The sequence below is a fragment of the Pelophylax lessonae genome, assembly GCF_965119305.1.
Source record: "Pelophylax lessonae genome assembly, chromosome: 7".
Lineage (NCBI taxonomy): Eukaryota > Metazoa > Chordata > Amphibia > Anura > Ranidae > Pelophylax > Pelophylax lessonae.
This window is the reverse complement of record NC_138774.1, coordinates 210,392,307-210,416,056: the sequence shown is the minus strand read 5'-3', so window position 1 is coordinate 210,416,056 and position 23,750 is coordinate 210,392,307.

Genomic DNA, 23,750 nt, shown 5'->3' with positions numbered 1-23,750 from the left:
GTTCTGCCTGCCTCTCCTCCCTATCTGCCAGTCCGTCCCTCCCTCTGAACTCCCTTCCTCTTTCTCTCTTGTGGACACCCACGTGACGTCCATTGACTCATCATCATCAACGTCACCTTCCCCACCACTAACATTCGAGATCTCGGAGTAGGCAGCAACAGTGTGGACCAACCTCCTTGGGCAGATCTCGGTACTGTCGTCAGACTGCTGAGTGGCGGCTGTTGCTACCTCCTCTTCCTGATCCAATGCAAACAATGGCTGCGCATCGCAAATGTTTTGTGATGGATCGGAAAATAATTTCAGTGACTCAAGTGGAGGGTATGTGGTGGTGTCTTTGGGGGTGCACACAGCAGAGCGTGAAGAGGGTGCAGATAGCGAGGATGAGGAGGGTGCAGAAGAGGAAGGCTGAGTGACCCACTCAACCATGTCTGGTGTGTCCTTTGTCGTAATTGCACACGACTTTTGAAACTTCACAGTTAGGCTCCTGCCTACTGCTCCTGCCCTTTCCCTACCACCCCTGCATTCGTCTCTGCCTCTTCCTCTGCCTGTCATGTTTTTTAATTAACCTGTGACTAAAGTCTCTAGAGAATCACAGTGTATCTGGAAAAAGGTAGAGAACACCCCGCTTCAATCTGTGGTATTGGGGGGCCACAGGTTTATCACACCAGTTCTACAAATAATTGGCCAGTACAGTGGGTACGGAAAGTATTCAGACCCCCTTAAATTTTTCACTCTTTGTTATATTGCAGCCATTTGCTAAAATCATTTAGGTTCATTCTTCTTCCTCATGAATGTACACATAGCACCCCATACTGACAGAAAAACGCAGAATTGTTGACATTGTTGCAGATTTATTAAAAAAGAAAAACTGAAATATCACATGGTCCTAAGTATTCAGACCCTTTGCTGTGACACTCATATATTTAACTCAGGTGCTTTCCATTTCTTCTGATCATCCTTGAGATGGTTCTACACCTTCATTTGAGTCCAGCTGTGTTTGATTATACTGATTGGACTTGATTAGGAAAGCCACACACCTGTCTATATAAAACCTTCCAGATCACAATGCATGTCAGAACAAATGAGAATCATGAGGTCAAAGGAACTGCCTGAAGAGCTCAGACAGAATTGTGACAAGGCACAGATCTGGCCAAGGTTACAAAAAGATTTCTGCTGCACTTAAGGTTCCTAAGAGCACAGTGGCCTCCATAATCCTCAAATGGAAAACGTTTGGGACGACCAGAACCCTTCCTAGAGCTGGCCGTCCGGCCAAACTGAGCTATCGGGGGAGAAGAGCCTTGGTGAGAGAGGTAAAGAAGAACCCAAAGATCACTGTGGCTGAGCTCCAGAGATGCAGTCAGGAGATGGAAGAAAGTTGTAGAAAGTCAACCATCACTGCAGCCCTCCACCAGTCGGGGCTTTATGGCAGAGTGGCCCGACGGAAGCCTCTCCTCAGTGTAAGACACATGAAAGCCTGCATGGAGTTTGCTAAAAAAACACCTGAAGGACTCCAAGATGGTGAGAAATAAGATTCTCTGTTCTGATGAGACCAAAATAGAACTTTTTGGCCTTAATTCTAAGCGGTATGTGTGGAGAAAACCAGGCACTGCTCATCACCTGTCCAATACAGTCCCAACAGTGAAGCATGGTGGTGGCAGCATCATGCTGTGGGGGTGTTTTTCAGCTGCAGGGACAGGACGACTGGTTGCAATCGAGGGAAAGATGAATGCGGCCAAGTACAGGAATATCCTGGACAAAAAACTTCTCCAGAGTGCTCTGGACCTCAGACTGGGCCGAAGGTTTACCTTCCAACAAGACAATGACCCTAAGCACACAGCTAAAATAACGAAGGAGTGGCTTCACAACAACTCCGTGACTGTTCTTGAATGGCCCAGCCAGAGCCCTGACTTAAACCCAATTGAGCATCTCTGGAGAGACCTAAAAATGGCTGTCCACCAACGTTTACCATCCAACCTGACAGAACTGGAGAGGATCTGCAAGGAGGAATGGCAGAGGATCCCCAAATCCAGGTGTGAAAGACTTGTTGCATCTTTCCCAAAAAGACTCCTGGCTGTATTAGATCAAAAGGGGGCTTCTACTAAATACTGAGAAAAGGGTCTGAATACTTAGGACCATGTGATATTTCAGTTTTTCTTTTTTAATAAATCTGCAACAATGTCAACAATTCTGTGTTTTTCTGTCAGTATGGGGTGCTATGTGTACATTCATGAGGAAGAAGAATGAACTTAAATGATTTTAGCAAACGGCTGCAATATAGCAGAGAGTGAAAAATGTAAGGGGGTCTGAATACTTTCCGTACCCACTGTATCTGTTGTCAATGTTTTTAGCGCAGTTAACACAGCAAAAGAGGCCAAATTTTTGCAGGACTAAAATACAATCTTAGAAAAGTATACTGTTGAATAACACCCCGCTTCAATATGTGCTATTGGGGGGCCACTGGTCTATCACACCAGTTGTTCAAAAAATTGGCCAGTGAGTTTGGCACTGTTTGTATCAGAGTTAACACAGCAAAAGAGGCAATATTGTTGCAGGACACAAATACACTAATGAAAGTATACTCAGATAACACCCCACTTCAATATGTGGTATTGGGAGGCCACTGGTTTATCACACCAGTTGTTCAAAAAATTGGCCAGTGAGTTTGGTGCTGTGTGTACCAGACTTCACTCAGCAAACTAGGCAATATTGTTGCATGACACAAATGCACTTGAAACAGTTCACTCAGATATCACCCCACTTCAATATGTGGCATGGGGGGGGGGGCATTGGTGTAGCACACCAGTTCAAAAAATTGGCCAGTGAGTTTGGCACTGTGTGTACTAGACTTCACTCAGCAAACTAGGCAATATTGTTGCATGACACAGATACACTTGAAAAAGTCTACTCAGATAACACCCCACTTCAATATGTGTCATTGGGGCGGGGATTGGTCTATCACACCAGTTATAATACATTATAAGTGCTTTTGTCACTGTGTGTAGTGTTGCTGCAGAAACGCTCAGTCTCACCACCACACCTGTCACAATGCTGCACAGTGCACAATAATAGTACTAATCCACTATGATATGCTTTCTACAAAGTATATTATACTGTGGATTGCCCCCTCCCCCCCCCCCTTTTTAGTGCACTGTACAGCAATACCAAAAAATTTGCAGCCCTTTAAATGACTTTTGTGGACGTTAACAGAGCAATTTGTGTGTGACTGCAGCCGATCTCTAACTGCCCCTAAAGCAACCACTGGATACCTCTCCCTATAGTAAAGAGACTGTAATAGACCCTATAACAACATTGGAGCATTTTAAATGACTTTTGTGGACATTGAAAGAGCGAATTGTGTGTGACTGCAGCTGATCTCTAACTGCCCCTAAAGCAACCACTGGATACCTCTCCCTATAGTAAAGAGACTGTAATAGACCCTATAACAACATTGGAGCAATTTAAATGACTTTTGTGGACATTGACAGAGCGATTTCTGTGTGACTGCAGCGATCTCTAACTGCCCCTAAAGCAACCACAGGATACCTCTCCCTAAGCTCAAAAGATACTAGACCTATACCTAAATACCAGTCCTGAAAAGGACTTTTGTGGATCTTCACAGCGCTATATGTGTCTAGCAAACTCTCCCTGATGAGCACAGCAGACCTCTCCCTACACTGGCAGAAAGCGGAATGTGAAATGGCCGCCAGGTCAGGTCTATTTATAGGGTAGGGGGACTGTCCATGTGCAATGATTAAGCAATGATTAAGCACTATCGTGTGAAACGCGTTTGCTGAATGGTGTGTTATCCTATGGTCTATGTCGGATTATTTTATGTGCAATAAATTCCACGATTTTCCTGCATTTGGAAGTGCCGCATCTTCTCTTCTTGCACATTTGTACTTTCTGGGCCACGGACCTCAGCGAGCACCCTGCATGGGTTTTCTCCATCCTTTCTGGGATCACAGCTCTGCGGACTGTTTTGGAGCGGTGGGTTTATCCCTTTTCCCTTCCCCCCTTCATCTATTGGTTGTGGCTGTATACAGTGGGTCAGTTTTCTGAAAGACAATTGGTATCCAATCTCTGAAATAGCCTATAGGCAATAAAAATCCTCTGAGCTGTCTCTTGTGCCTTTGAGTCTTATACTCCTTTATTGCTGAGTTTCTGTCTGTAGTCAAAGTTTTGTTGCCATGTGATATGCAGCAAACTAAAAAGGTAACTTTTTTCATACAATATTGTAACTTTTCCTTACTGGCATTGTTGTTCATCTTTGCTAAGAAACCTCTGGTGTCCTGCTCACTGGCTTCCTTGTCACTAAAACATAGTGATCATTCACATAATGTATTTTGTTAATAAAGTTTCCTGATAACTAGGAGCCCAAATGCCTAATACCTCCCTCATTTTGTTACCATACTCTGCACTATTGCTTTGACTTGCAGGTGAATGCAAACAAATACCAGCAATCTGGTTGTCGAATTAATAAAAAAGCTTTAGCAAGATCAACAAATGAAATATATCTAGCTTTTAGTGGTATTCCTCCAAGTAGCATGTGTGGATTAGGCACTATAGGGGTTGCAAACTCTATAACTTGATTCATGGCCCTTAAATCATGTGCCATGCATTATACGGGAGGCTGACTTTTCTCTATTTTCTGTTTCACTGGAAACAAAAGGGTGTTTGCTCCTATTGGTTTTTCTTTTGTAGAACCCTCCTAGATAGGTGCTAGGTTAAAAGCATTGTTTTGCTCCATCATGCCTGTTATGTAGGGGGTCAGCCCCTTGAATGACTGAACTCCATTACACTGTACTTCTATTGAGAAATTCCCACAGACTCTCATGCATCTTTCAGCCACAAGATGTCACTGTTGTTGTTAATGAGAATAAGCCACAGTTGTTGTTGTTGCTTTAAGTGAAAAAGATCTTTCTGGAAATGAGGAGGGAGCAGGAAGTTCCTGGGACGGTGTGGTGTTCGTCTCTCGATGGCTGTGCTGAGCTGAGAAAAGGGACTGCATGCTGTGGCCTTGAGAGGGCATATAGACTGTATAATCCAGGGACAGAGCAATATGATCTTGCCAGAGGAGACAGAACTGAACTGTGGTACTACGGACTGCAGCTGAGAACCAGAGAAAGAGAGGAGAGAACATCCCAGAGCACCTCAAGCAAGTTACAGAGCAAGGGGCCAGACTGCAGTGACCTCCAAGTGACAGAACAAGATAAACAACCTGCAAAGAAACCCAGACCAGTGCATAAGAGACTGCAGCTACAGTCAGCAAGGGACAGATCCGGAGACTTGACTGCATCCACCATCACAGAGACTGAGATAAAGCAGCTGTACCTACAGAACTGAGTGTGCACCGGTGCTAATCTGTGGCAGGGCATAGAGCAGGTTTCTGTAGACAGAGCGTTGCAGCAACGTGTCCCGGTTAGCGGGAATCAGATAGGATCATATAACAGAGTAGCCTGTATTTATGTGTGTGCGTTGGCGGGAGCGCCATTTTATGTATCACATTGCAGTTAACTTTGCTGTAAACCTATGTAATCTGTTATTACTGTTAACATCATTCTCCGGCCATTATACTCTGTTGGTTAATAAAGCCGGTATCTGCTTCAGCCTCATTGTCTGCTGTACCGTACTTGAATTCTGCATTGCGGTCCCCTACTCCTCTGACCGCTACAGTTACATGTGTCACTGTCTGTGAGGTTGTCCCCACTGTATCCAATAGGGGAGCCTGTTGGACAGTGGAGGAAACCTGGCCAGTGGCAAACAGGCTTTTGTGGCAGTCCCAGTGGGAGGGCACCACTGCAGTGCATCCTGGGATTGACCATAAAAGCCAAGGGCACATGTGATAGGGCGTCTTTGGTGGGAAGCAGAGTCCCAGGAGGAGGGAGAGGGCTGTCTCTCCTCCTGCAGCCTGAGGAAAGTGGTCACAGGCAGTTGGCCTAGTGAGCCAGGTGTGGAGCTGAACCTTGAGGGTCCTGGAAAGCTGATGGTGGAGCTGCAGGCAGAGTCAACTGGGAAACACAGTGTCCATGAGTACCAGGGGACTTGCCAAGGGGACTGCCCAGGAAGGGGGACCACTCCAGTGAGTTTAGAGGACAAAAGGTTAGCTCATACAGTTAGCAAGAGTAAAGGGGGTGCCAAGTAGAACCCTGAAGAGCAAGAGTAAAGGGGGTGCCAAGCGGGGCCCTGAAGAGTAATTCACTACACAGTTTGCCTATCAAATACTTCACTCCAGCGGCAAGGTGAAGCAGCAACCTTGCCGCACTCACATAGTTAGAAGTCCTCATGTTTTGCATAGTTCATCCAGTTGGAGTATCCCACTCATCCCTTCTCCCATCCCAAGTTCTAATAAAATGCAAACAACCAAACCCCCTGGAATGTTTCCTGACTGAGCCAAACACTTAAAGAACAAAGGATTCATAGGTTGTTGCTATGGGTAACCCAGGGGAATCTGCTTCAAGCAGTTCCCAAGGGAGTAGTGCTACATTTGGGGGCTCGTCCGGGATATCACCCTGGGTTACCGGCCCGGTTGCTAATGGCAATGGCCGTAGAAAATTTTAAAAAATGTCACTTTTGTCTCAAAGACTGTGTTCTAATGCTCAAGACAAGTGTGAGGCCTGCTCTACAGGAGATAGGGAGAGTGGGATGAAGAGAAAATTGCACACTGATGGTCTCTTATGGCAACGGAAAGATTTCTGTCAGAATCGCAATCTGTTCATTCAAGTGCTGAAAAATTCCTGTCAGAATCGTAGGCTGTTTATTCCCGTGATGTGCTGGAAGGCGGGAGAAATGCATCTTTCTGTGAACATGGACTGTGTCTGCTTAACAGTAAATGGTGCAAGTTTGGACGGAGAAAATGGCGGCCCAGGGCACATGGATAGGTGTGCCGGGGGCCGTGTGTGTGCCAGAGCTATACAGGAAAGTGTTGACCGTTTATCTAATGACAGCGGGACATACTTTCAGTGTAGTGGCAGTGTGGATATTGTGAAGAAATCTGTCGGACATGCATCTAATGACAGTGGGAATTTTTTCAGATACAGTATGGTGAACCTTGCTTGTACAAGTGCTATGAAGAGAAATGTTGGCCGTGCATATGACAGTGGGACAATTCTGCGGACTAGCAAAGAGGGTCAGCTTGCTCAGAGAGATTGAGGTGCAGTTGGAGCCTTGGTACAAGTAAGAAGAGCAGATGTGTGCAAGCTGAGAGGCACGGTCCGCTTTACAGTGACTTCCATGCAGGATGAGCTGAGAGAGAGCGGCATTGGAGGGGTTACTGTACCGCGCGGGAAAGTTCTGCCTAGCAGGAGGAGCCACCGCCAATCTGGAGATGTGGGTGGAGACGCCGCTCATGCACAGCCAATTGAGAGCGGGAAGGAAAGTCTATAAATCACTTCCGCCTCCTGAGAGGGAGACACGTGTGTGGAGGAGCAAGATGGCGAGTACCGGAGCAAGCCGGAGCGCAACAGCTAACCCACATGATGGCGGGGAACCTGCGGAGCAGACCGGAGAGCCGAAGACGTCCACCCTGTGGGATACAGGGGTGGGGATGGTGCCCGAAGGAAGACTTGCACTGTGCACGGGAGGAGGCGTGGAGCATTTGGGCCTGGTATGTCCCCAGTGTTTGAATGTGACCATGTGGGTGCAAGCTTGAAGCTAGTGCGGGCATTGTGGCAATCTGCTGCTGCGGGCAGAGAGGAATGAAGGTCGGCCCAAGAAGTTGAGTTTGACATGGGAGACCGGGGTCACTTGTGCCTTGGCAGCTGTGGAGTTGGGGCCTCTCCTGGGTTGTGGGAGAGGAGTGCTGAGACTGATGATGCAGCTGGAGACCATGCAGCCTGTCGGTGGTCCAGCCTGCACATGGAAGGAGACCCGAATGTCCGAGCCAGGATGCATGCAGATAGTACGGGCTGGGGAGTGGCCACCTGGTGCATTGAACACTGCAGCGGCAGGAACCAAATCTGCTCTTTTACAGGCAGAGGAGAAAAGATGTCCAGCGGTGATTGGGGCTGCTAGTGCAATCAGCGAGGAAGAGGCCAGGGTCATCAATGTGGGGTCTCCTAGTTTCCAGAATCGATTTGGATCCTTGGAGAAGGGACTAGATGTCTGGAAGTCTGAGGAGGAGACTGAATGGGACTGGGGGTCCGAAGCACAGAGCAGTCCAGCCAGTCTTGATGTGCCAGATGAAAAAACTAGGGATTCTGTGGTGTGAGGAGAGTGCGCCAAGAATCTGGGGTTCTGTGAGGCCTATGTCAATCAGGTCCCATATCTAACCCCATCCAAGAACTATGCCCGGGCTCGGGATCAGAATGAGGCCTATGACTCTCTCATCAAAAAGGAAGAGACCCTTTTTCCTCCAGCTGGGAGAGGAAACCAGAAAACCCTTCCCAGATTTTCCAGGATGCAACGGTGGTTGCAGAAGAAGGTGGTCATGGAGTACGGATATGATTATCCCTACGCTCCATGGGAGGTCATGCTTGAGATTGAGGCTAAGAGAGAATCCCTGGGTGATGAGGCCATATGGGACTTCCTCTTTGTTCCCAAACCATTTCGAAACCAATCCAGGATGGATCTGTGGAAAAACTTTCAATCAGTCAGGACCCAATAGACTTATGGGCGGTCCATCTACCTGGACTGAGTGGAGGTCTGCCGCCCAGATGGATCTGGCCAAGCTTGGTCGGTTCATATAAAGGACCAGGATGGGAAGCTTGTGAGGATTGCCCATCCTGATTTCTACTGCTAAAGAAGGACTATCCAGTTTCAAGTAAGGCTGGCTAGCTTTTCAAGCTCAGTTGTTGTTGGGGCTTATGTCCCCTTTCCATTTCCCCTTTCCCTTCTATCCTTGCAGAAGGAGTTGGGAAACCAAGGAACATCAGTGAATGGACCTACATTTGAGGGCCCTCCCTCTCAGGAGAACTTTGTAAACCCTGTGTTGCTGTTCCAGGGACCCTTTGGGGGCCATCGGGCTGGGGTCAAGGATTACAAATAATAGTTTGTTCCAAGTTCAAGATGAACTACACGGGCCAATGGGCTAGAACTGGAACTCTGAAGGAGGCTGCCCAGGAAGAAGTGGGCGGCGTGCCAAGAGTCTTTGGTGGACTGGACTGCTCTAGATGGTCAGTGATAGAGTTCAGGATCACCTTGGAGGAGTGAACTGATTGCCGAGTCAAAACTAAAGCTGAAGCTAATTGTTAGTCAGGGATGTTGGATGAGAAGGCCGCCCTCACGGGGAGGGTCTTCTCATCCTTTTGAGTTAGAACGTGAATGTGCAAAATATGTACCTTGAATTGCCTAACCTTCTTCTTTTTTCCAGGTTGTGTAGAATTTTAGCGTCAGTTAGTTAGGATGCTGTATAAATATACTCACCAGAGTAGGATTTGCTTGGTGGGGAGTGCATTGCCTAACCATGCACTCAACTTGTATTATATTGTACAGCAGAGAAACATATATTTTTCTACCTAATTTATTCTTGTATATTCGTTTTTCCCTTTTCCCCCTTTCCAGGTTTGTGGGATACTCCTAGATTGTTGTAGGATTTTTATAGTGGGCGGCTACCCCAGAGCCAATGGGACTTGGCTCATTTTGGTGGGGGGTAGATGTAGCACCCTCCTAGATAGGTGCTAGGTTAAAAGCATTGTTATGCTCCATCTGCTTATCAGGGGAGCCTGATCTGTTAATTATGCCTGTTACATGTGTCCAGGTGGGAGTCACTTGGTCTGAGGGAGTGTCCCCACTGTATCCAATAGGGGAGCCTGTTGGACAGTGGAGAAAACCTGGCCAGTGGCAAACTGACTTTTGTGGCAGTACCAGTGGGAGGGTACCACTGCAGTGCATCCTGGGATTGACCATAAAATCCATGGGCACATGTGACAGGGCGTCTTTGGCGGGAAGCAGAGTCCCAGGAGGAGGATGACGGCTGTCTCTCCTCCTTCAGCCTGAGGAAAGTGGTCACAAGCAGTGGGCCTAGTGAGCCAGGTGTGGAGCTGAGTCTTGATGGTCCTGGAAAGCTGACGGTGGAGCTGCAGGCAGAGTCAACTGGGAAAAACAGTGTCCGGGAGTACCAGGGGACTTGCCAAGGGGTCTGCCCAGAAAGGGGGACCACTCCAGTGAGTTCAGAGGACAGAAGGTTAGCTCACACAGTTAGCAAGAGTAAAGGGGGTGCCAAGTAGAACCCTGAAGAGTAAGGGTAAAGGGGGTGCCAAGTAGAACCCTGAAGAGTAAGGGTAAAGGGGGTGCCAAGCGGGGCCCTGAAGAGTAATTTACTACACAGTTCATCTATCAAATACTTCACTCCAGTGGCAAGGTGAAGCAGCGGCCTTGCCGCACTCACATAGCTAGAAGTCCTCAAGTTGTGCATGGTTCATCCAGTTGGAGTATCCCACTCATCCCTTCTCCCATCCCAGGTTCTAATAAAATACAAAAAAACAAACCCAATGGACTGTTTGCTGACTGAGCCAAACACTTACAGTACTAAGGATTCATAAGTTGTTGCTATGGGTAACCCAGGGGAATCCGCTTCAAGCAGCACCCAAGGGAGTAGTGCTACACTTTTATTATCCCGTCTCTTTGTATCTACTTAATTGTTCCTTTCCATTTGTGGTACATTCAGTGGGTATTGGAGTAGACCTTGAGGCACTGTCCCTAGCTTTAGCTTGACCAAAGCCAGTTGTGCACTTATTAATTCTTCATTATATCTGGGACAACCTTTTTTACACTGCTATTTTGTTAGGTATGATCAACTGTAAACATATTTAAACATTTCAGAGGACATCTGTCTGTTCACTCTGACTGGTGTGGTGATCCACTGCCCCCCACTGTCAGTTGCTAGTATTATACTGTAATGTATAATTATGTGTATCACTTCCTCACTCTGGGGTTGTTGAGAAAATATCCTGGAAGGAGGAAGCGGAGAGAGAGAAGGTCTCAGCCACATGTCCCTTCCATGCTACTTATACCAGATCAGAATATATTCCAATTCCACAGGACTCCTATCAATCCATTTTTTTGATAACATCTGTTAGTACATTGATTTTATGTTCTGTTATTGATCTTTTCTTATACTATATAAAGCTTGAATTATTTCTACACTGGTGTGCATCTATATGTTTATGGTTAATGTTATATGCTGGTTGCGGTGGTTCTTCTACTTGTTGGGGGGGGGTAATCTGCGCCCATGCATGCGGGGGTACCTCTCACGCGGAGTGAACTCGTCAATACCATGGACCAGACAGAGACTGCAGTCATGTGTAAAATACAACATTAAGGCAGTTCCCCAACTTAGAGATGAGCCTTCCCTGTGTGCAGTAATAAAATACAGAGTTCCTCTGAAAAGCAGTAACCCAGTTCCAGGAAAGCCTACAAAGGTTGTGAGTACTGTGGACTGCCCCTGGGGGTCTGCCTAGTGACAGAGTAGACCACTCCGGAGAAGGTTTCAGGGATCCATGAGTCAGCTAGTGTTAAAGGGGGTACCTAGTCAGAGGACCCTGAAGTGTTAGAGGGGGTACCTAGTGAGAGGACCCTGAAGTGTTAGAGGGGGTACCTAGTGCGAGGACCCTGAAGTGTTAAAGGGGGTGCCTGCAGTTGGGCCTTGAAGAGTCAGTGTACAGTGAGAAGTGCACAGGTTAAGAGTTGCCGCAGCACAAGTATGTACACAGAGCTATCTCAACCAGCGCAGGGCTGGAGGGAGCTATTCAGTGACTTTTGAGCTAAAGCAGTATCAGGAGTCAAGTATTTCACAGTCCTGGATCTTCTGAGTTGGCAGATGTGTCAAAGTCGAGGATTCAGCACAGTTTCAGTATCACATTATCTTAAAGCGTCAGGAAGCGCTGGTCGGCATTCAGCTGGCGTCAAGACAGTGCCAGTGAGCATTTTTTCTTCAAGTGCTGTAGTTCGGCTCTGGTTCTTACTGGAAACAAACCGCTAGGGAGGGAGCCAAAACATTGACCTCTTCACTACCAGAGGACCTGTCACCCTACTAGGTACCATGCTTAACGACTGTAGCTGGTTGCTGTAGCTTGTTCCGTTCGCTTGGTTACCCATAGCAACTACATTCCTTCTCCTGTCTTTGCCAAATTAACCCTTTGAAGTAGTGTTACTCCATACCCCAAAGTGTGTTACAGACCCAGTTTTTGGTTGGAATATGTCAGAACTAACATGTACCCCTTTGACTAACTTCTGACCAGGCTCATATATAACTTTACTGTAAAAGTGCAGCATGAAAAGTCAACATGAACAATGTCCTGTCCCTAATCCTAACCAGAACAATGTGGTGGCCAGGTGTAGCTCCGTAAGGTGAGAGTCCATAATGGCATTATCCATGACTTGGATGTCCTCTGCAGATCCCAGTTCTTCAATAGCGCCACTAATGCTGTCACTATCCACTGAAACCCACCTTTTTGGATCTTAGCCGTTCCCCCTTTTATAACACAAGGAGTCTGATATTAATATGCATGTTACTTTCTTAACATGTTTTCCTACTTGTAATGTAACTTCTTTGGTTTACAGTTGAGGACAAGGGGGCACCTCCCAAACCCACTCCTTTCACTCTCCTTTTGCTTAGCAACTCTGGGTATTTCTGATTTTCTTATTACTATTCTTGCTGCCTCAGTGTCTACTTAAAAGTCTTTCCCCAGATCAAAAGGGAGCTCTTTCAACATTAATCAATCTTGTGCTTCTGCTCCAGCCTAAGGGGTTCTTACAGAGTAAGTAGACCCTGTTTGGCCTGTTTTCTATTCGCTATCTGGTTCCTCCTTTGGAGAGGCTGCTTGACTCTGCTTATGTGTTGTGTTGTCTCTTACAGTACAAAGTTCCCTGGATTTCCATAAATACAACAACTCAACTGCCTCCTTTATTTTTATGTGCTCTGGTCTAGCAACTTCTATTTCTGAAGTTTAAATCACTTTATGAACTATGCTCTAACAGCATTATTGACAGCAGCATTCTTCAGATCTAGATCCCCTTCTGTCAATATGTCTTATTTAAGTGGCTGCTGGTAACTGTCCTTGGCCCCTGAATACACTGCTGCATTTGTTTTTAAGGGTTGAAACCATAATTATTGGGGCGTTCTATTTTACTCTTATTTCCCCACTTAGCTCCACGCACACTGGCTTAACCACTTAAGCCCCAGGCCTATTTCGGAAACTTTTTGTTTACAAGTTAAAATCAGTATTTTTTCCTAGAAAACTACTTAGAACCCCCAAACATTATATATATTTTTTTAGCAAAGACTTTGGAGAATAAAATGGCGGTCATTGCAATATTTTTTGTCACGCAGTATTTGGGCAGCGGTCTTTAAAACGCAATTTCTTTGGAAAAATTACGAAAAATCACATTTCACTGCATTAAAAAAAAACGAAACAGTAAAGTTAGCCCATTGTTTTATATATTGTGAAAGATGATGTCACGCCAAGTAAATAGATACCCAACATGTTACGGTTTAAAATTGTGCACACCCGTGGAATGGCGGCAAACTACGGTCAATAGAAATCTCAATAGGCGACGCTTTAAAATTGTTTAACGGTTACCAGTTTAGAATTAGAGTGTAGCTCTTTTTTTTTTAATTATTGCTCACGTTCTGGCGATCATGGCAATACCTCACATGTGTGGTTTGAATAGTGATTACATTCGCGGCTCGACTTCTGTATACATTTTCTTTCGTGTGCGAGCTAATGGTGACGGGGGCGGCTACAATTTTTTTTTCCTATTTATTTATTTATTTAAAAAAAAAAATCTGATCACTTGTATTGCTGTCACAAGCAATGTAAACATCCCTTGTGACACCAATATGCAGTGACAGGTACTCTTTATGGAGGGATCGAGGGTCTAAAAGACCCTAGACCCCTCCACTACACTTCCATGTATTCAAAATGCCGAAAACGGCATTTTTGAATACAGTAGTTTTTAAATCTGCCGCCTTTTGCAGCAGAGTAACCCGGACGTGACGTCATGGACGTCGCCTCCGGGTTACGTCATCGGAGACCCAATCGAGCCGCTTCCGGCTTTGATCAGGACTCCATCCAGCTGGCGGACGCGCCGGCTGGTTGCTCGGGTCTCCCAGTGGGACGGGAGACCCGGGAAAAGCGGCAGCGGGAGGGGTCGTCCCCTCCCGCTCACCCGGCGGGTAACGATCGAGCGGCTCCCGAGTCACATTGGTCGTTACCGACGGAAAGCCGACCGTCAGCTCTAAACCACGGTACCGGGATGGTGCCTCTAGCTAGAGGCATCACCCCAGTATAACACCGCAAAGTCTGCCGACGTGTATATATATGTCACTTTGCAGTAAGTGGTTAAAAACCGCTGCTACTTAAAGAGTTTTGTGTTTTGCCTGCAGAGGCAACTCAATGTTATCCTATGTGTCCATGCACATAAGGATGATTACAGGCATATTTTGTGATCAACATTTAGAGGCAGAAAAAAACCCTTCTGGTTTGCATTTCTGATTGGTGTTTACTGGCAGAAAAAACGCAAAACTCTCCTAAACTCATCTAAACTTTGTACAAAAAATGATCTAAATGAGCGTTTTTGTCTGCCAAGGAAACTGTCATTTTCTTTAAAGCCCAGTGTCCATGGAGCCTCAGAGTCTGCATTTTGTCCCACCAAGGCAACCTTATCTGTTGCCTCTGTTTTACAGTCTGTTCTGACCATTTCTGCTTGTTGACGACTGTTGCATCGAAATCATCACAAGAGCACTTATAGGCTTTATTTATTTGGTCCAGCAGCTTAGCGAATTGTAGGGTTTATTGATGGGATTTGGCATGTCCTGGAGCATTGCCTATGGATCTGTGGGTGTAAATGGGTTATGTCACATCACCTTTCCTGTACCAGTACCATCCTTATCAAAGGTTTGCTGTGTCTTGACTGGGAAAGCTTGTACTGAATAGGCAGTAGGATCAGTGGTTTCTTCCTTGTCATTGCATGCATCGTTTGCTTTTAAAAGATCTATTATCTTACACTTACTGGTCTTTACTGGTTCACCAATTATGGCTCTTCCTTCCAAAATCAGGAGCAGATCATCTTTTGAAATATTGTCATGTAGCCCTTTCTTTGGCTTTAGGAAAGGGGTGGTCATATCTGGAGTTGATGAGACTGTACCCTCTTGATATTCCTTGTTTAATGTCTGCTAGGCAGAAGGAGATGAAGAGACCAGGAGAAATGCAATGCTCTCCCCTTCTCTGGCTGTTGGAACCAGAGCTGTAGGGGTTAACCTATCACCCATAAATGTCAAAGGACAGATTTCCATCTCCACTATCCATACATACATTATTCTGTTTTTCTTTACATCAAGTATTTCTCTCATTCCTATGTCATGTTTGACTTTCCTCTTTCCATTTTACAGTTGGCAAAAATAGGTTTTCTCTCAGTAAATTGTGTTCATATACTCTGCAAAAGAATTGCACACACTTGTACCAAAAGTTCCCTCAGGGCTTAAGTTGCAGCCTGGGTAATTTACTGTCAAATTAAATTAAATAATTTAGCCATTGGCTGCCTAGTCAAAGGACCATATTTCGAATTCATATAGTCTAGGGCAGTCATCTTTATTTTACCTTTGGATGAAGTCTCCTAGTCTGTTTTACATCTGCTTTTGGCAACCCGGTTGCCCATTAAGCTGGCCATTGGATTTATCTTTTTTATTTTGTTCAACCAGTCAATTACCTGATTTCGATACCTGGAGGCACTGATTGTTCGAGAAAAACCTGGCAGGCTGGTCTTACAGAAGTCGATCGGTCCCTTCTAACCTTGCTGAATTTTGATCCGTGTATGGCCATCTTTACATTTTCTTTCACCTAGTGATAGAATTTTCCCTTAGACTTTTATGTTACCTTATCTGTCCTCTGCTCCTCTTTCTAAAAATCTGACAGCAAATATCACCCAGCAATATCCTTACTCAATTAAACATTAATTATGGCATATAATATCTCACAGAGCAGACATAAATCGAATGGGTAGCTGTAATGCTTGTTGCATCCCAGACACCTGGAACCACCCACAGAGCCCTGGATCATGAGACTGCCTATCCAAGACAACCAAAGCGGAAAGGATTTATTAAACCTCCCATTTAGCACAGGTTTTTACTTATAAATCATACGTTTTTCATGAATCTTTGATGTTATAATGCAAGTACCATGTATGCATAAAACAGAAGAAAAATATACTGTACATAGATTAAAACTCGTATAGGCCATACACACTATAAGATTTTCTGAAGACTTTTTCCTTTAGACTTACCAAAACCATATAATATGAGGTCAAACCTAAACACTTTCAATTTGTATGCAATCAGGCATGCCCTTGCACTACATAGAAAAGGTAAATCTGAAGGAAATCTAACCACAAATGTTGGATAGTGTGTATCCAGCTTTAGGCCTGGTTCACACTGGTGCGACATATGCTCAGACTTTGAGAACACATGTCGCATGACATGTGTAAAACAATGATTCCCTATGAGAGCTGTCTTAACTGGTCAGACTTGTGTCGGTCCAACTTTGGAAAAGGTTCCTGCACTACTTTGGTCCGACTTTGGGTCTGATTTCAGCCCACTGAATATCATTGAAGTTGTATCCAAGTTGCATCAGCATCATAACTGATCCTACTTGTGACATGTGACTTGTGCTCAGAGGTAATGTTAGCACTGCAAAATGTATTGAAAAAAAAAACAAAAACAAATCCATACCAGACCCAAGTTGCACTGATCTCAAGTCTGACCGATGTCTGACGGATGTTGCAGGGCAAAGTCAGATGGGAAGTCACGGGACTTTCATGTCGGAGCAGTGTGAACCTGGCCTTATAGTTAAGCCATTTTGTTTCAACTCAATGAAAACAAGTAATAAACATACAATAGGTGTTATCCTAATTTAGCTGCAAAAGTGGAAACACACTTTAAGCTTCTGGATCAGACATTTCGATTTCATCCATCACAGTAGTTACGAGTTTTCCAAGCTTTTGGTGAGTTGCAAACCAATACCACAACCTTTTTGTTCTGTGCAGGCACCACATGCACCAAAGAAAAACTCCAGGCAAAAATAATCACATAAAATGAACAGGCCATTAATAGATAAAATAACAAAACCAGCTTTTGCTGCAATATTCAGCTTTGTTCCAGAGATTCCCCTCCCCCCCAGAACCTTTTACTGCTGTGAAATATCCTCAGTGCCAGCATCATTCATCCCACTTCCTCTGAGCCCAGGCCATTCTGGGCCAACCCTCAGCCTCTGATTGTAAAATGAAAAAGAGAATCAGCACAGTGATGAGATCGCTCTGTTACTCCGCTTTCTTCTCCTGTGAGAATACTCCCTGTCAGCACCTGAACAAATTGGCTCCTTATGCCGCTAGTTGCTCTCACATTGCAGCTTTTGTACACAGGGTCTGAAAGAGGATGATACCAAGTCAAATCCAGATACTTACACAGCTTGCACTTAGAAATACATTTAATCAGGGCTTTTCTTCTCAGAGAATAAGTGCAGGAACTCAACCAGGACAACCCTTCCCCCCCATTAGGGAAAAGAGTGCTACATCAAATGGTGGGTGTGGCCAAATGGAAGTGGGAGGGTCTTCAAGAAACGCACAGAGTAAAGGACAACACAGAGAATGCACAGATTACATCTGACACAAGTGCCTAACTGAGATATAGGGATTACTAACAGTGACATTCTCTCTCATGTATCTACTACTGAATAATTACTAGTGCAGACTATACTATGAGTCAAGCTGTACAATGTTCAGTCTGTACAAAGGTTTAGACCATACAAAGGTTCAGACTGCACAATGGTTTAGGCCAGTGATGGCGAGCCATCTCTGTGGGTACGAGAGAGAGTCAGTGGAGAGTCCAGGTTTGGCGGCAGCAAACAGCGGCGAGGTCAAGGTGTAGTAATATATCGGCATGGCGTGCAAATGAGTGGGCGGCCCCACAGCCTCCATGGGGAAAGTTACAGGCCTGAGAGCCCAGGAGGGAGAAAAGAGCTTGACTCCCGTAGAGGCGAGCAGCAGGCGCAGCATCCCTGGCTCCTTCCAGAGCCTGGACTCCTCAAACCTCCTTAACTTCAACAGTGAGGAGAAAAGGCTGAGTGGGGGCCCAGAAGATGAGGATGGCTGCGAGGAACAGGTTGCGAGAGATCGGCTGGAAGAAACAGAGTAGAGAGCACCTCCCGGATCAAGGACAGTGACTGGCATGGAAGGTACCGGGCATGATCATAAGCAGAGCAAGGACTGCAGATAAGGACAGAGCTAGAGGTCTCTCTCTCATCTTCCCCCCTCACTCTCCTTTCAGCTCCCTCTCCTCCTCCCTCTGTATCCCCCTGTCTCAGCCCCCTTTCTCTCTCAAGCCCCCTCTTTTACCCTCCTCCCTCTCTCTCAGTCCCCCCCCCTCTGTCCCCCTCTCTCTCACATCCCCCCTCTCTCTCGCAACCCTCCTCTCGCTCACACCCCTCCTAAAGGGCAGGCTTAGGGCATGCGCCTGCACCGCCCAGCTCCCGTTGTGATTGTACACAGTGGGAGCCTGTCAGGAAGTCCTGGTCAATGATTCACTGGTGGGACATGCTGATCGGCTTTGTACAATCACAGACCAGAACTTTGTGTTGACATTCAACACAGATCTCTATGCAAGGCAGGAATGAGAAACTTAGAGTCCAGTTAGTAAAAGCAACACACTTTACACACATTACACATTATTAGACGTATACTGTATTTAATTCCTTGATTGCCCCTGATGTTAACCCCTTCCCAGTCAGTGTCATTAGTACAGTGACAATGTAGAGTATTATCACTACACTGATCATTGCATTAATGTCACTGGTGATGTCAGTAGCAGTTAGTCAGCTAGTGTCAGATTGTCTGCCGCAATACCACAGTCCCATTATATGTCGTTAATCACCGCCATTAGTAGTATAACCACTTGACCTCTGGAAGATTTTCCCACCTTCATGATTAGGCCATTTTTTGTTTTTTGGCACTGCTTTATTTAACTGACAATTGCGTGGTCATGCAATGCTGTACGCAAACAAAATTTATATAATTTTTTCCCCACAAATAGAGCTTTATTTTGGTGATATTTGATCAAAATTTTAAAAAATAAACAAAAATATTTACTTTCTGCTGTAAAACATATCCAATAAAAAATATAAAGAAATCGAATTTCTTCATAAGTTTAGATCAATATGTATTCTGCTACATAGTTTTGGTAAATAAAAAACACAATAAACGTATATTAATTGGTTTGCACAAAAGTTATAGGGTCTACAAACTATGATTTATATACTGGAAGTTATGTTTTTTATTTTCTATACTAGCAATGGCGGCCATCAGCGACTTATAGTAAGACTGCCATATTGCAGCAGACAGTCTGACACTAACTGACATGAGAGCTGCTTTGCGGACAGCAAGAGGATAAAAAAAAAAAATTTAAAAATAAAAATTCCACTATATATATGCAATAGTTTGTAAGTGCTATAATGTTTACACAAACCTATCAATATACACTGATTGGGATTTTTTTTTATCAAACATGTAGCTTAATACATTTTGGCCAAAATTTATGAAGAAATTCAATTTTTATTATTTTTTTATTGGATAGGTTTTATAGCTATGTTTTATTTTTTCTCCAAATTTTCGGACTTTTTTCATATATGTTGCAAAAAAAAAAAAAAAAAAAACCCCAGTGGTGATCAAATACCACCAAAAGAAAGCTCTATTTGTGTGAAAAAAAAAAAATTATATAAATTTTATTTGGTTACAGTTTTGCATGACTGCGCATTCGCCAGTTAAATTAGATCAGTGCTGAATAGCAAAAAATATTCTGGTCATAAAGGGGGTAAAATCTTCCGGAGCTGAAGTGGTTAAACAGTTCCGACATGCAGGGTTAACAGATCTCCACATCCCAATTCCAGGTCCAGTCACAGGTAGACTCCTCCTCTACTAGAAATCCAGAAGCCTCTATTCCCCGGGGAACATTACTGTTCATACCGTCACAACGGGAAGTGACCTCCGACCAGTGCAACACTGCATGCAATCAACCCCATTGATACTGGGAATAAATACATACATGTATACAATAACTCTATTTTCACTTGAAAACATATGCTTGTTTACATCAATGCACAGAAGTATTCGCACATACCGGAGTATGGCCACGTTCAGCCATTCACTTCTGTGGCCATCTGTACACGCCATCCTGGGTGGAGATAAGCGCTGGAATTTTATGCTAAAGCATATTTTAATCCTCAAACCAACCATGTGCATGAGACCTTATATATGTTTTATTTAAACACAGCTCTAACATTTTAACACAATGTAATCTTTTAAACTAATTTTTTATTTATTTATTTCTTTTTTTTTTACAGAATTTTGTATGACAAGCCACAAACCTTTAAACCGCCGTGAGTTTGTTCTGTTGATTATACAGCATAACCTAGCATGTTAGCCAGATATAATCAATAACTTTTTCTCTCTCTCTCTCCTCTCTCTCTCTCTCTCTCCTCTCTCCTCTCTCTCCTCTCTCTCCTCTCTCTCTCTCCTCTCTCCTCTCTCTCTCTCTCTCTCCTCTCTTTCTCCTCTCTTTCTCCTCTCTCTCCCTCTCTCCTCCTCTCTCCTCTCTCTCTCCTCTCTCTCTCCTCTCTCTCTCCTCTCTCTTTTTCTTTTTTTCTCTAGTTCTTTTTCTCTTATTTCTTTTTCTTTTTTTCTCTAGTTCTTTTATTTTTCTCTTATTTCTTTTTCTTTTTCTTTTTTTCTCCTTCTCGTATTTCTTTTTCTCTTATTTCTTTTTCTTTTTTTTCTCTAGTTCCTTTTCTCTTATTTCTTTCTTTTTTTTTTTTCTTTTTTTCTCTAGTTCTTTTTCTCTTATTTCTTTTTTTTTTCCTTTTCTTTCTTTTTTCTTCATCTTTATCTCATTCTTATACTAATCATTGGAAATCAGTCCCAACATGACTGTTAAAGGGAATACATAGTTTTTGCACAGTTGTTCTTTATGTGTGGTTAGGACAAAATGTGGCCTTCTTAAACGTGTTTATTTGTAAAATAAAGAATCTATTAAAAATAGGAAACTATATTTTTCTAGTTTTTAATTACATTTTAGGCAATTTAATGTACAACCCCAATTCCAAAACAGTTGTAAAATGGACAGAAAAAAACAGAATAAAATGATTTGCAAGTCTCATTTTGTTCACATAAAAAATAGAAAACATATCAAATGTTTAAACTAAGAAAATGTATAATTTTAAGAAAAAAAAAAAGGTTATTTTGAAATTGACGGCAGCGTCAAAATCTCAAAAAAGTTGAGACAGGGCCATATTTACAAAGGTGTAACATCCACTCTTCTTTTAACAACACTCTGTAAACGTCTGGGAACTGAGGAGACCAGTTGCTGGCATTTTTGGAGAGGAATGTTCTACCATTCTTGCCTGATATGGGATTTTAATTGCTCCCCAGACCCGGGCCTTCTTTGTTGTAATTTTCCTTTCAAGATGTCTGAAATGTTATAAAACGGAAAAAGGTCTGGACTTCAGGCAGGCCATTTAAGCACCCAGACTTTTACTTCGAAGCCATGCTCTTGTCAAAGATGCAGTATGCAGTTTAGCATTGTCCTGCTGAAACATGCAAGGCTTTCCCTAAAATACATTATCTGGATAGGAGCATATGCTGCTCTAAAACCTGGGTATATCTTTCAGCACTGATGGTGCCTTTCCAGATTAGCAATTTGCCCATTCCATATTTACTAATGTACCCCCATAATGCAGGCTTTTGAACTGAGCACTGAGAACAAGCCAGAAGGTCCCTTTCCTCTTTAGTCTGGAGGATTTGGTGCCAATGGTTACTAAAAAGAATGTCACATTTTGGTTTGTCTGACCACAGAACAGTTTGCCACTTTGTAACAGACCATTTTAAATAAGCTTTAGCTCAGAGAAGACAGCAGCGTTTCTGGATCATGTTTAGATATGGCTTCTTCTTTGCATGATCAGGGCGGTCCCCCTGTCAGAACACAATAGCACAGCGAGGGGATCACTGTACTAACATCCCATTGTTAGTACAGAGACCTCCCCAGTTTTTTTTGTTAAGCCTGCTGGGCTACATGGAAAAAAAGCGTACTGTATGTACCAAGCATTGCTTTGCAAAGCTTTTTGTTTCCTTGGGTTTATGAGATTTGCAAAATTTTGCATTCTGCTTTTATGTAGATTTTATACAGCGGCCCAACTTTTTGCAATTGGGATTGTATTTTAAAATGAAGCCAAGCTGTATTATACAGTGTTCTATGGGGGGATTTACCAAAACTGGTGCACCCAGAATCTGGTGCAGCTGTGCTTGGGAACCAATCAGAATCCAGGTTTTATTGTCAAAACTTTATTGAACAAGCTGAAGTTATAAGCTGATTGGTTCCTTTGCATAGCTGCACCAGATTCTGTGTGCACCAGTTTTAGTAAATCTCCACCTACATGTATATAATATATCATCAGCTTAGTCTTCTGGATAAAGTAAAAAAAATGTATTTACACATAATAATACACCTTTTTAAAACACCTATGAAAATCATGTGTGATAAGAACCAACCTCTTTTCAATGTGTGCGCTTATTTGATCCCTTGACCTTTTCACGACAACTCATGTTTATGTAAATATCCCAAATCTTGCAAGATCTGTATATGGAATATTACAACGCTGTTTTTAATGAGTACTGATTAGAATTATCTGATTGGCAAGGAGTTATTTAAAATAGCAACGCAGATAAGATTTCCAGTATGCCTTGAGAAAGCTGGTATTGGAAGCAAAATAGAAGGACACACATTCTGCTATGATTAAAATTACACTAAATATCTTTATTCTACAAAAAATAATCCATACATTCTTAATAGCCCTGTAATCTAATTTTAAAGACTTTTGTTATATCCAGCGGGCACAGTATAAATTTAGCACAGAGCACGGAATTATTTAATCTTGAACTGAAGGTGGAAGAGTGCATTAGAGGAGGTACATTGTCTATAAACTGCTAGACCTGGGAGCAGGCATAAACAGTTATTAAATGGACTCTGAGAGGGCTCCTCTGGTAGCAGGGCCAGGAGAAGGGGTGGGCAGGAGGGATGCCAGCCCTGGGCACAATGGTTTATTGCAGAGCATGGAGGCACCCTGACTCTAAGTGGGGGGCGGGGTGCAGTTTGGTATCTTTGCCCTGGGCACTGGATGACCTTGTCACGGCACTGATTGGTAGTCCCCCGACAGGTTATCCTTTGGAAGCTTTACAATACTCCATATACACTTATCAAGAGACCAAATAAGTGCACAAATTGAGAAGGGGTTGTGTTTATCAGGTATGGGTATACATTTTGTATATTTTTTATAGATGAGTTTTAATATGCCTAAATAAAATGTTGGTTTAACTTTATTCAGAAGACTTGACTGATGATATCTTGTATAAAATTCTGTATATAATACTGTTTGAGTTAAAATCTACTGGTATGATGTGGCCCTTGTGAGGATCAATAACACAGGCTGGTTTTACTTCATATTATTTTTATTTGATTTTGCCTCCTCCATAAGTGGGGAGGAAGATTATATTTAGAACTAAGAATTTAAGTATTAGCATAATGCTCAGTATCCCTGCCTGTCACATGGTATACTAGAGTTTGATTCCTCAACATCTCTTACCACACTTTTTCTTAAAGTGGAGAAGGTATGATGTAAGCTATTATATGACTATTTAACTTGTTGCTGTTCCTTGAAGAAATAGGATGGATGGCAAGATTGCTGTTTTGTTAAGATATACTGTAAGTATAATGGTGT